Below are 13,954 nucleotides of genomic sequence, written 5' to 3' on the forward strand. Positions count from 1 at the left end.
TTCCCAGTAAAAGTAGGCCTTAGACAAGGATGTGTGATGTCACCGTGGTTGTTTAATATATTTATAGATGGGGTTGTAAGAGAAGTAAATGCGAGGGTCTTGGCAAGAGGCGTGGAGTTAAAAGATAAAGAATCACACACAAAGTGGGAGTTGTCACAGCTGCTCTTTGCTGATGACACTGTGCTCTTGGGAGATTCTGAAGAGAAGTTGCAGAGAAAAAAAGTCACAGAAATTAAGTCAAAATTTTTGCTGGGGGAAAAAAAATATAATTTTAAATACCACAGGTTAGGTTAGGTTGTAACTTTTTTCTAGTGACTTTTTTTTTCCTGGATCTGGAACTATATATTTTACTAGCCAGCTAGTGAATATAAGGCATGCAAGTCACAATTATGAAAATTATACACACACCTCTGAAACACAACAGTAATTTACACGTTACTCTGCAATAACAAGTTACAACTAGCGTATAAACATCTTTGCTAATGATTAATCTTACACACATTTTAACAGTAATTCACAAAAACAATGCCAACCATGTTAGTATTATTAACCCTTTGACTGTTTCAGGCCCCTTTCTGAAACTGTCATTCTATGTCGCTCAATTTTAAAAAAAAAAAAAAAATTATTATTTTTTCTTATGAAATGATAGAGAATCTTTTCCTGGTGGTAATGACACCAAAAGTTCGAAATTTGGTCAAAAACTCACGGAATTATGCTCCCGCGAAGTTAGCGGTCTCGGCGACATATGAGTATCGGCGATTTCGCCGACTTTGAGCCCTATTTTCAGCCAATTCCATTGTTCCAGTTGACCAAACTCATAGCTATTTCTTTAGAACTCCGTTTTATCTATCAGCTGAGTACAAGAAACCTCCCATTTACTAATTTGGACTACCCAATATGGTGGTCAGAAATTGGCAATTTGGCCAATTTCACGCAAACTAAAAAAGATGCCAATTTCAAAATAGGGTCCAGAATAAACAAGGTAGACATTCGTGGCACTAAAATAACATATGCTCTGTTCATTAGTCACATCTCTAGGCCCCTCTTATATTATTATTACTTTCTATTTTGATTTTTTATTCATACAAAAAAATACAAAATTTACTGTTATGCAGACTACTACATTATTGTAAAAATGGTATAAATAATATCTGTGCACTAGTGAAAGAATATTAGACTCCCCAGTTGACGTGTATTGGACGTGTGGTGTGATTTATTTACTCCTGAACATTGGTAAAAATCGAACATTTCCGCTACTTTGAGCTCAGTTTCCAGGTCGTTTTCATCGTCAAAGTAATGAAAATCATCTCTATTTCTGTAATATGTTTTCCATTTTATCACCTAAGACCATGAAAATGTGAATACAACGATAAATACTATACGAAAATACACCTCAAAGCCGGCGTTTTATTCCAAAAAAACGATCAGTTTTTTGTTTCTCATTACGCAATGTGTGCTGCAGGATTTTTTTTATGTGGTGCACACTGACCACACAGACCCATTCTCTCACATGTGGGCCTACCAGCTTTCTCCTGCTTGATTTGAAGCCGCTAGAATTATTGAGTATATATACGTCAGAAACATTGGCTCGTAAGACGTATTTATACATCGAAAACAGTCAAAGGGTTAACTATACTATTATCCAGCATATATAATCTCTTTCACAATGTACCTTAGTCAGCAATATTGATTCTTAGCTCCTACTTAAATATTATACATACTGTGTGTGTGTGTGTGTGTTTGTGTGTGCACACACATGCATACATGTGAACACGTGAGCCAAAGGGGAAGTTAAATGATAGACCTTTCACGTTGCAAACACAAAAGGCCTAGAGCTATGATTCAACTTTCCATGTGGTTGTTTTGTATCTTGTATCGCTTCTTCACAATTATTGTACACATGTGTATGTATATATGTACTCACCTAATTGTGGTTGCGGGAGTCAAGTCACAGCTCCTGGCCCCGATATGTATATATGTACATGTACATATGTGTATGTATACAGTAGGGCCCCGCTTTACGGCATTCCGCTAATACAGACATTTCAAATTATGACCAAAACTCTCTATATGGCTCCTCCCACCTGACTCTCTAATATGGTCACCACAGGCCACCCAGTGTGTTTACATCCCTGAGCTCCACGTCTCTCCATTATGTCTGGAAATTTTCTAGAATTTCAAGTGTTTTAAAGTAATTGTGTACTTTATATATGTACAGTAGACTGTCATTTAACACAGTAGTTATGTTCCTGAAAATGCTGTGTTAGGTAAAACCATGTTAGATGAACTGAAGAACTTGCAGGAAAAATAGGGTTATGTTCCTGGAAGCCCTAAAAAAGCCAAACTATTATTCAGACCTCCACATCTTACAAAAATAAGTGAATATGTAACTGTAGTTCACTGTCATGATGTATTATGTTGTTTTTACTGCTTAAGATTACAAATGCAAAAGAAATTGTGGGTGCTGGTGTTTGTGGATGATTGTGGAGAGTGGAGAGTTATGCTGTGGCCCTACTGGGCTGAGGTGGATGGTAGAGGTTCTGAAGTCAATGTTTGTACCAGAGTGTGCTATAAAATCTGTAATGGATTTGTTTTATTTTACCCTGCAGTACATTATACAACTGATGGTAAGGCATCAGCTGCTCTAGACACCATTTCAGGGTCCTCTTCAGTGAAAAAGTCTAACTTTAAGTCATTCAGTCAGTCAGTCATTCAGTCAAGTCAGTAAGTAAGTCACACAAACTCATGTTTACTTCATTTTATGTGCACAAAGCGAGCTTCATTATGGCCATAGGTTATCTCTTGTCTAATACCTTTGTTTTCTTCAATAATTCTAAAACTTAAATGCTTATACCTTTTCTTGCCACTCTCAGCAACACTGGTATGCCTACTGGGTGTCATGATTGCTTGGCAGATACAAGATATGGTAATTAAATGATCAAAACACAATTCACAAGCACAGCTAGCTTGTAGCAGAGAAGTGGAACTGGACACGTATGAACTATGAACAAAAAATGCTAGGATGGTGGTGTTGGGAGGTCTCCCCCGCTGATCCACAACAAGGCGGCCGCTTGAGGAAAAGGGAAATTTATTCCCCCTCCCGCAAACTGAACCATGTTAAATTAATTTTCCTAAGTGTTGTATAAAATTGTGCTGCAATTCTCACTCGTGCTATAACCGAGTCTTGCCAAATAAACTCCTGTTAAATGACGGTCTACTGTACTCTGATAATTATACTTATGTGTACCTGTACCTAATAAACTTACACACTGTGCTGGTGTTCAGGAACACATTAAAATCACTAGAGTGTCCCTCTAACGCTGATGCCATATTAATAATACTACTAATACGTAATAATAATAATCACTATTGGGCACATTAAATGCCTTATTTTACGTTAGTATAAACATTTTCATTAATTTATCTATGATACTGTCTTCAAAATTATGTAAAAAACACATTATAGAGCACATAAACATGATACATACACCCAAAACACAATAAATTTCACAAATATGAGGTGTGGTAGTCGAGGAGAGGAAAAGAATTGTTTTCTCTGGTCCATCACCAGAGAAAATGTGTATCAATGCATGTTTAATGCATTCAGCTTTGTTTACAAATTGTCAGCATGATTTCTCATCACTTCTCTGTTGTTTGTGATGCATATAAAGGTAGTTATTAGAAATGATAAAACTCAGTGAACAAGGTATGTCAATGATAATATCACTCTGGGGCACTTTAAATATCGTATATTACACTGGTAGCCGGGCGGCTACACCTACCGTGCTACCAACACCTGACTTGGTAAACCATACCCCCGGCCGGGATTGAACCCGCGGTCATAGAGTCTCAAAACTCCAGCCCGTCGCGTTAGCCACTAGACCAGCTAGCCACAATAAGATTCATCCAACTAGGTATATTTCTACACCATAGGAAAGTTAGCACAGGCACCTCTGTGACCACAAATGCAAGTTTTTACAGACGAATCTCCAGCTAGCGTGGCCGTGACGAACTCTAGCTCAAGTCCCTTCACTGCCGTCAACATGACTTAAGAAATCGTAATGACACGATTGCAAATAAACCATACCCCCGGCCGGGATTGAACCCGCGGTCATAGAGTCTCAAAACTCTTATTGTGGCTAGCTGGTCTAGTGGCTAACGCGACGGGCTGGAGTTTTGAGACTCCATGACCGCGGGTTCAATCCCGGCCGGGGGTATGGTTTATTTGCAATCGTGTCATTACGATTTCTTAAGTCATGTTGACGGCAGTGAAGGGACTTGAGCTAGAGTTCGTCACGGCCACGCTAGCTGGAGATTCGTCTGTAAAAACTTGCATTTGTGGTCACAGAGGTGCCTGTGCTAACTTTCCTATGGTGTAGAAATATACCTAGTTGGATGAATCTTATTGTGGCTAGCTGGTCTAGTGGCTAACGCGACGGGCTGGAGTTTTGAGACTCTATGACCGCGGGTTCAATCCCGGCCGGGGGTATGGTTTATTTGCAATCGTGTCATTACGATTTCTTAAGTCATGTTGACGGCAGTGAAGGGACTTGAGCTAGAGTTCGTTACGGCCACGCTAGCTGGAGATTCGTCTGTAAAAACTTGCATTTGTGGTCACAGAGGTGCCTGTGCTAACTTTCCTATGGTGTAGAAATATACCTAGTTGGATGAATCTTATTGTGGCTAGCTGGTCTAGTGGCTAACGCGACGGGCTGGAGTTTTGAGACTCTATGACCGCGGGTTCAATCCCGGCCGGGGGTATGGTTTATTTGCAATCGTGTCATTACGATTTCTTAAGTCACCTGACTTGGTACAAATAAATACTACTTTCCTCTCACTCTACATTAAGATTATACATATTTTAAGGTAAGTAATGAGTGTAATGTATGTGCATTTTATCGCTCTGGGCTGCTTTAAATATCATACCTATCTACACCTACTGGCTACCTACAAATAAATACTATTCACCTCTCACCCTACAGTAAGACTTCAAATATTTTAAGGTCAGTAACGAATGTACTGTGTGTGTATTTTACATTTGTTTTTTAATGCCTAGTTCGACTGTCAGCTTAATATGTGTTAATGTAAACTTGTTATCTGGCATTTGTATGCATTTATAAGTGGAAAAAATGGCATTCTGCTTTCCAGCAATGTCTGCTTCCAGTAGTGGCCTGGAACCTAGCCTGCCATAAAAGTGGAGCCCTACTGTATATATGTATAAACACCTTTTGTGTGTACACAACCAAATATTGCTACTTTTCTAAGTAGTACAATATTTTATTACTTAGTCAGGTCTAAGAATATGATCTTTATTCTTAACATTTACAACTTTAATCTTGACTAAATGCTGTCTCTAATATATCATAGTTGTTGCAAAAATCAGATCTGCTATGCTCATCCCAATTTTGAAATTATTAATATATTTTGAAAATATATTTGTTCTTTTATATGTAAATTATTGCATTCCCTTTATTTGAGGGCTTGAAAATATTTGATCATATTACACAATACACAAATAACCCGCACATAAAAGACAGAAGCTTACGACGACGTTTCGGTCCGACTTGGACCATTGACAAAGTCACACTAACAGAGGTGGAGCAGGACGGCTATATATAGGCAGGAAGAGGTAGAGGTAGTAGTAGTGGTAGTAGTAGTAGTAGTAGTAGTAGTAGTAGTGCAAGAATTGTATATAATACCGACAGGATGAAATGACACATGCACAACACCCGGGCATCCCCACCGTAGACGTTTCGCCATCCAGCCAGCCACTGGATGGCGAAACGTCCACAACAAAGACAACCAGACGCCGCACATGTGTCTAATTTCATCAGTAGATGTAGTAGAAGAAGAAGAGGTAGTAGTAGTGGTAATACTTTGATCATATTTAACAAAGTACCTGATTTGTATCATGAGCAGACGTTGAGCATCAAGTTAGAAGACCATGCCAAAGATTTGTGGTTAATGTTGAGTGGAAACAGAAAAACCCTCTTCAAAAACATGAACCATTATTATCATAACCAAAACTAAGAACTACACCCATAAGTGTCACACATCACTGCAAAAACGTGAAACAAAGAGTTGCATTTTCCAGTCTCCGAGGTCCTCTTCAATGGTGAAGAGGGCCTGCAGACGAGGATATGCAGCCAATTTTCATTCTTCAAGTTTCGTGAACAGGTTCTCAGTTTCCACTGAAAATGCAATAATGCTCAGGTGTTGAGGTCCCCAGGAAGATGACAGTTATTTAGCTCTGGGGTCCCCAGGAAGACAACAGTAGTTTAGCTCTGGGGTCCCCAGGAAGACAACAGTAGTTTAGCTCTGGGGTCCCCAGGAAGACAACAGTTGTTCAGCTCTGGGGTGCCCAGGAAGATAACAGTTGTTTAGTTCTGGGGGTCCCCAGGAAGATGGAACATTTATTCAATTCTGGGGTCCTCGAGATGACAGAACAATTGTTTAGTTCTGGGAGTCCCCAGAAAAACAACAGTTGTTCAGCTCTGGAATCCCCAGGAAGACAACAACTCTTCAGTTCTGGGGATCCCCAGGAAGCTGGAATAGTACTCAGCTCTGGGGGTTGCCAGCAATAATACTCAGCTCTAAGAGTCTTGAGGGAAATGTGTAAGAATCAAACACTTTGCACATAACCTACCTTAACTAACATAATTACAGATCTAGTTACAGATAATAACTTGTCACACAATTGACATTTCATGCTTCCTGGCTATGTCTTGATATTTTGTGCATCTTCCGTCGCTGCAAGTGGTTGTAGAGCTTCCTGATCTGCCCGACTGTGTCATATATCATGGGACAATTCTTCTGGGAGGTTGCATCAACTATTGAGCCATCCCCAGGGTGCAATGGTTCCCCCCTTGCTGAACTCGTTCCACAAGTGAATGCCAACAGTGTTATGGGGCCAACTCCAGGAGCTGCTACCTCCGGATACAAAGAGTTACCCCCAGCGCTGCCAGTGGAGTGGGTAAAAGGTGGACGGCTCTGCGGAAATATAAAAATAATATAAAAATCTTTTCTAGATAATAAAGTGTCTCTTGTACACCTATGATAGAGTTCCTAAAGATGTTTGTTATATTAATCTTCCTATCTATGGACATCTGAGTTATAGTATTAGAAAAAAGTATCTGAAATTGTTACAAATAAGTTATTGCACAAATTGAAAATACTCTCATATTCGTTAATCTCTGAACTGTAGGAGGCCACTTTAAATATAAGATCCAGTTGTGCCACCTTTGTACTCAATGTTTACTTGTTCTAGCTGTGATGCTAGATACACTGGAAGCACATTTAGAAACTTCCAAACTAGAATATATAAACATAAAAGACTGTTAGACAGGGCCCTCTTCAGATTAGCTAAACCCTTTTTCAAGTATAACATTATATTTGGAGACCAAAAATCAGCCATTAAGTACAATGCCTTTTGATTGTAGCTGAGCTCAAGATAAATTTGATATGAAAATTTTAAGAGTTTGTATGCTATGGAGTTCAAACCTTAACTGAATAACTATACATCGGTAGTCAAATTTTTTACAATAAAATAGTTCTCTCCTTCCTATGTAGTTTTTCCATTTTTTTTTTAACATATTGGCCGATTCCCACCATTTTTGTTAATCTCAATTAATTCACCGTGCATGTTGGTCAGTTCCTACTCATCCTTGCTTAAGGCAGCAAAATCTTTTAGTACTTTCCCTAGTTTTCTAGTTATATTTTAACAAATTTTAAACTTTTACAACTGTTGACAATGTTGCCCTGTCACTGTGTACAAGAGTTGTGATTCTCTTTCACAGACTGATTCACCAAAATGTAATAATAAAGGTATTTGAAAAAAAAGCTTTTCCTGTCATCCTCACGTACAATGTTGGAAAAACTATACATGATCTCAGCAATCCTGCTAACTGTCTTAGTGACATCACAATCTGCTCCTGGAAGAATGGCAGCTAAGTACTGTTAGACTATATTGGCAGATCTACTCTTTAAATAACACTTACTTTCATTTTTGTTGGGCAAAAGGGTGGTGCTAGTGATCATGAAAAAATGTAAGCTCAGCAAATATGGGGAGTTGGGCCTTTAGTACTACTTTGTCCCAATAAGATCAGAGACCTTTGGACGCTGGAGCATATATGCAACAGGATTCATCAGCGAACTGTATGCCAGGCACATGGACACTGCTGGAGACCCAAGGGTGGCCACATTTCTGTTCCTGCCTTTCAGTGTGGGGATCCTGAGGGACAATATTTGATGCATTCTCCCTGTTTATCCAGCTTCTGAGGACCTGGAAAAGATTCATAAATTTGTTTCAAAATGTTGTCGTAATGTATGCATATTTGTGGCAGTAAAAAAAACTTTTGCTAAAACAAAAAATATGAGATAGTAGGAGAGGCAATGTATTTACACAATTTCTAGGAAAATGTTTTCTGAGACTATGGGTCCTCATAATGTTCACCCCATATCAATACACAGTATATCCCCCCCAACACCCGCACCCACTTGCATACTCCCCCTCCACACTCACTTTTTTACCCAAAACCCTACCCTTAGGAAAGGAGCCTTAGGATATTTCAGTCCATCTTGAACCACTGTCAAGTCACAAATGAATGAGGAAAACACAGAGACGTGCAACAGCAGTTGCAGCAGCAGACACTGCCACATTGTAAAACCCTCTTATATGCTAATTTTGCTCTCTTACCACCCTCTTGCATTTATCATTCCACCAATCATTCTTCTTCCCTGCCACACCCACCCTCCTACCCACTAACCTCGGTTGCACATGCTAACATAGCATTCTTAAATCTACCTCACATTTCTTCAATCTCTTTTTAATCTGTACTACTCTGTACTGTATATAATGCACACTAACTTTTCCCTTATTCAGTTTATCCACTTTTGCTCCTCTCTTATGCACTTATAGAATTCTTTTACCTTATTTGCCTCTTCCTCTTACTGTAGATACCACTAAATAAGCACCTAACATAGCAGTTGCTCTACTATAAGCATGCACATCTAGAGGTCAACTAATCAACATTTTATCCATGAATACATAGTCTTAACAAACAAGTTAAGGAAGCCTAGAGAACAAATGGATTTGTCAGTTAAAAATAGGAGAGGAGAGTTATTAAATGGAGAGTTAGAGGTATTGGGAAGATGGAGGGAATATTTTGAGGAATTGTTAAATGTTGATGAAGATAGGGAAGCTGTGATTTCGTGTATAGGGCAAGGAGGAATAACATCTTGTAGGAGTGAGGAAGAGCCAGTTGTGAGTGTGGGGGAAGTTCGTGAGGCAGTAGGTAAAATGAAAGGGGGTAAGGCAGCTGGGATTGATGGGATAAAGATAGAAATGTTAAAAGCAGGTGGGGATATAGTTTTGGAGTGGTTGGTGCAATTATTTAATAAATGTATGGAAGAGGGTAAGGTACCTAGGGATTGGCAGAGAGCATGCATAGTTCCTTTGTATAAAGGCAAAGGGGACAAAAGAGAGTGCAAAAATTATAGGGGGATAAGTCTGTTGAGTATACCTGGTAAAGTATATGGTAGAGTTATTATTGAAAGAATTAAGAGTAAGACGGAAAATAGGATAGCAGATGAACAAGGAGGCTTTAGGAAAGGTAGGGGGTGTGTGGACCAGGTGTTTACAGTGAAACATATAAGTGAACAGTATTTAGATAAGGCTAAAGAGGTCTTTGTGGCATTTATGGATTTGGAAAAGGCATATGACAGGGTGGATAGGGGGGCAATGTGGCAGATGTTGCAGGTGTATGGTGTAGGAGGTAGGTTACTGAAAGCAGTGAAGAGTTTTTACAAGGATAGTGAGGCTCAAGTTAGAGTATGTAGGAAAGAGGGAAATTATTTCCCAGTAAAAGTAGGCCTTAGACAAGGATGTGTGATGTCACCGTGGTTGTTTAATATATTTATAGATGGGGTTGTAAGAGAAGTAAATGCGAGGGTCTTGGCAAGAGGCGTGGAGTTAAAAGATAAAGAATCACACATAAAGTGGGAGTTGTCACAGTTGCTCTTTGCTGATGACACTGTGCTCTTGGGAGATTCTGAAGAGAAGTTGCAGAGATTGGTGGATGAATTTGGTAGGGTATGCAAAAGAAGAAAATTAAAAGTGAATACAGGAAAGAGTAAGGTTATGAGGATAACAAAAAGATTAGGTGATGAAAGACTGGATATCAGATTGGAGGGAGAGAGTATGGAGGAGGTGAATGTATTCAGATATTTGGGAGTGGACGTGTCAGCGGATGGGTCTATGAAAGATGAGGTGAATCATAGAATTGATGAGGGGAAAAGGGTGAGTGGTGCACTTAGGAGTCTGTGGAGACAAAGAACTTTGTCCTTGGAGGCAAAGAGGGGAATGCATGAGAGTATAGTTTTACCAACGCTCTTATATGGGTGTGAAGCATGGGTGATGAATGTTGCAGCGAGGAGAAGGCTGGAGGCAGTGGAGATGTCATGTCTGAGAGCAATGTGTGGTGTGAATATAATGCAGAGAATTCGTAGTTTGGAAGTTAGGAGGAGGTGTGGGATTACCAAAACTGTTGTCCAGAGGGCTGAGGAAGGGTTGTTGAGGTGGTTCAGACATGTAGAGAGAATGGAGCGAAACAGAGTGACTTCAAGAGTGTATCAGTCTGTAGTGGAAGGAAGGCGGGGTAGGGGTCGGCCTAGGAAAGGTTGGAGGGAGGAGGTAAAGGAGGTTTTGTGTGCGAGGGGCTTGGACTTCCAGCAGGCATGCGTGAGCGTGTTTGATAGGAGTGAATGGAGACAAATGGTTTTTTAATACTTGACGTGCTGTTGGAGTGTGAGCAAAGTAACATTTATGAAGGGGTTCAGGGAAACCGGCAGGCCGGACTTGAGTCCTGGAGATGGGAAGTACAGTGCCTGCACTCTGGAGGAGGGGTGTTAATGTTGCAGTTTAAAAACTGTAGTGTAAAGCACCCTTCTGGCAAGACAGTGATGGAGTGAATGATGGTGAAAGTTTTTCTTTTTCGGGCCACCCTGCCTTGGTGGGAATCGGCCAGTGTGATAATAAAAATAAAAAAATAACAAACTGTTGTCATTTAGCACTATGTCATGCTTCATGTACTTAATTATTCTTATTCTTTAAATACATATTTCTTATTACTAAATGTTTTCTATGAATAATTCGACTAGAAGCTCCTTCATCATTTATGCTTGACAATCTAAACTTATTTACTTTGCCATCTACAACAGTCTCCCATTTTATAGCATTTAAGTCACCACAACATTTATTCTTTCATCTGCACCACAACATTTATTCTTTCATCTGCACCACAACATTTATTCTTTCATCTGCACCACAACATTTATTCTTTCATCTGCACCACAACATTTATTCTTTCATCTGCACCACAACATTTATTCTTTCATCTGCATCAAAACTCCCTAAACATTCTGCAAGCAGTTTTATTTCTAGTTTAAGTCTTCCCAAAATGTTATTTATACTATGGCCTTTCCATAAAATTATAAAATTTTTGTATATTTTTAATTATTATTATTATTATCAAGCATAGCCATTGTACAGATGTGACTAGTAGTCTACATGGAAGTAACTCTTACAATGCAGGTCAATTCTTCACTGAGTGACTACCACAACCAATCAACAAATCTTAATAATAATTTACCCACTACAGGGAGGTGGACTGATGGCAATGAGGGACTCATTCTCCCCTTCCCTGAATCAAACCTGAATGCTTCCTATTCCTCAGGCACTATATGACCCTTATGTGTTCAACGCTTCCCCCTGATTAAAACAAATACCATATGGGCGCAATGTTACCACAACCAGCCAACAGATAAGACAAGTACTGTACTCTTCCTTCTCCTGTAAAAAACTATCATATGCAAGAAACAGACAAGAGTGCTACCCTGGCTGGCAGCACACACAAAGTACAGATGATAACCAGCTGCTCTTTGGTAACTAATACCTGGTTCAACAGAGATCAACTTTCATGTTATCTTTTTTTTTTTTTTTAACCAAGGATCTTACTTAGAATGCTGAGGGAAGATTGTTACAGGTTAATGTTTAGAGACATACATATTTGCATTATGTACAGCTCTATTAGCAAGTGCAGTACAGTGCACTTTGCTGCTATGTGTTGGGATAGTATACGCACAAAGACCACTCATGAAAAAGTCTTTGAACAGTGAAAACTGACTTATGTATGAAAATGAAATAGAGGCATGCCCTGCTTTACAGCGCTTTGCTCTGTGGCACATCACTAATGTAACGATTTTTAATTATACCCATTCTTCATTTATTCAGACTTCCTACAATAAATATGTTCACCACTGACTAACTATAAGCTAAGGATGAGAATATTTTAAGGTAAGTAATGTGTGTCCTCGGTAGTAGGTTAGTAAACAGCAACCACCTAGGGAGGTACTACCATCCCACCAAGTGTGAAAGATACCCAGATGTTGCACATGTCTAATTCTTCATTTTGTTGGTATTGTATGCTATTCATGTACAAGAAAATGACTGTCTACCTTTCAAAGACAGAATACATATTCATTATCAGCGAGCGGGTGTTTTGTCTTCATCCGTGTTTACATCAGCATCCACATCACAGTTGCTGTCCTCACAATCCTGTGTACTCAGTGTTGCTGTATCCTCCAAAGCATGACACAGCCTAGTGTCCTCAGCTTCCCAAATACCTGAGGAAGGAAGATCATGATGAACATACAATACTTGTACACAATAAGTAAGATCGCCAGCCACTTGGATACCCATCAATTGCACAATCCAGGGCAGCATGGGCTTAGAGCAAATCAATCCTCCTTCACAACTACTAGATCACTATAACATGGTCTTGGATGGTCACTCCTGCCTCACAACTACTGGATCACTATGACATGGTCTTGGATGGTCACTCCTGCCTCACAACTACTGGATCACTATGACATGGTCTTGGATGGTCACTCCTGCCTCACAGCTACTGGGTCACAATGATATGGTCTTGGATGCACTGGATGACAAACAAAATGCAGATGTAGTATACAATGACTTTGCGAAACCTTCAACATGTGCGATCATGGTGTAACAGCACACAAAATGCGTGATAAAGGAATAACAGGAAAAGTGGGTAGATGGATCTATAACTTTCTAACAGAACACAAAGAGTAATAGTATACAGATTAAAGTCTGAGGTGGCTACAGTGAAAAGCTCTGTGCCACAAGATACAGTACTTGCTCCCATCCTTTTCTTCATCCTCATATCCGACATAGACAGAGATACAAGTCACAGCATCATGCTGACAATACCAGAATTTGCATGACAGTGTCATCCATTGAGGCCACTGCAAATCTCCAAGCAAACATTAATCGTCTTTAAATGAGCCTCAGAAAACAATATGAAGTTCAATGAAGACAAATTTCAATTACTCTGCTATGAAAAACTCAAAGAAATAAAAACTGAATCAGAGTATAAAACAAATTACAACTACACAATAGAGTAAAAAACTGATGTCAAGGACCTAGGAGAGATAATGTCAGAGAATTTCACTTTCAAAGATCACAACAATGCGTCTACCACATGTGCTAGGAAAATGATAGAGTGGATAATGAGAGCCTTCAAAACTAGGGATGCCAAGCCAATGATGATTCTCTTGAAATTGCTTGCAGGCCTGGAAAAATTTTCAATGCACTTATAAGTACAATAAAGCATTTAAATTACCGGGAACAGTTGAAGTCCCTTGACCCGTATTCCTTGGAATGCAGGCAAGAAAGATACATGATAATATACATTTGAAAAATCCTAGGGGGACTAGTCCGAAATCTGCACACGGAAATCATTCCCTATGAAAGCAAGAGACTTGGCAGATGGTGCAACATCCCCCTCCAATAAAATGCAGGGGTGTCATGAATATGCTGAGAGAACACAATAAGTGTCAGGGGCCCAAGATTGTTCAACAACCTCCCAGTATACAA

The 13,954-nt window shown here is 39.5% G+C and overlaps 1 protein-coding gene across 3 annotated transcripts in view; it reads right to left on the reverse strand.

Moving 5' to 3' along the window:
- Positions 1–2,935: 2,935 nt before the first annotated feature.
- Positions 2,936–13,954, reverse strand: part of LOC128698491 (piggyBac transposable element-derived protein 4) — a 30,175-nt gene continuing 19,156 nt past the window's right edge. For 2 of the 3 annotated variants that reach the window (XR_008408475.2, XM_070103971.1), the window contains exons 4-7: positions 12,514–12,681; positions 7,998–8,281; positions 4,803–6,990; positions 2,936–3,796 (exon numbers count right to left, since the gene is read on the reverse strand). The gene's annotated coding sequence lies outside the window, so the exon portion shown is untranslated. The remainder of the gene's footprint in view (positions 3,797–4,802; positions 6,991–7,997; positions 8,282–12,513; positions 12,682–13,954) is intronic. The other variant, XM_070103972.1, reaches the window with a different exon arrangement.

This window comes from Cherax quadricarinatus, chromosome 88 (assembly GCF_038502225.1).
Source record: "Cherax quadricarinatus isolate ZL_2023a chromosome 88, ASM3850222v1, whole genome shotgun sequence".
NCBI lineage: Eukaryota > Metazoa > Arthropoda > Malacostraca > Decapoda > Parastacidae > Cherax > Cherax quadricarinatus.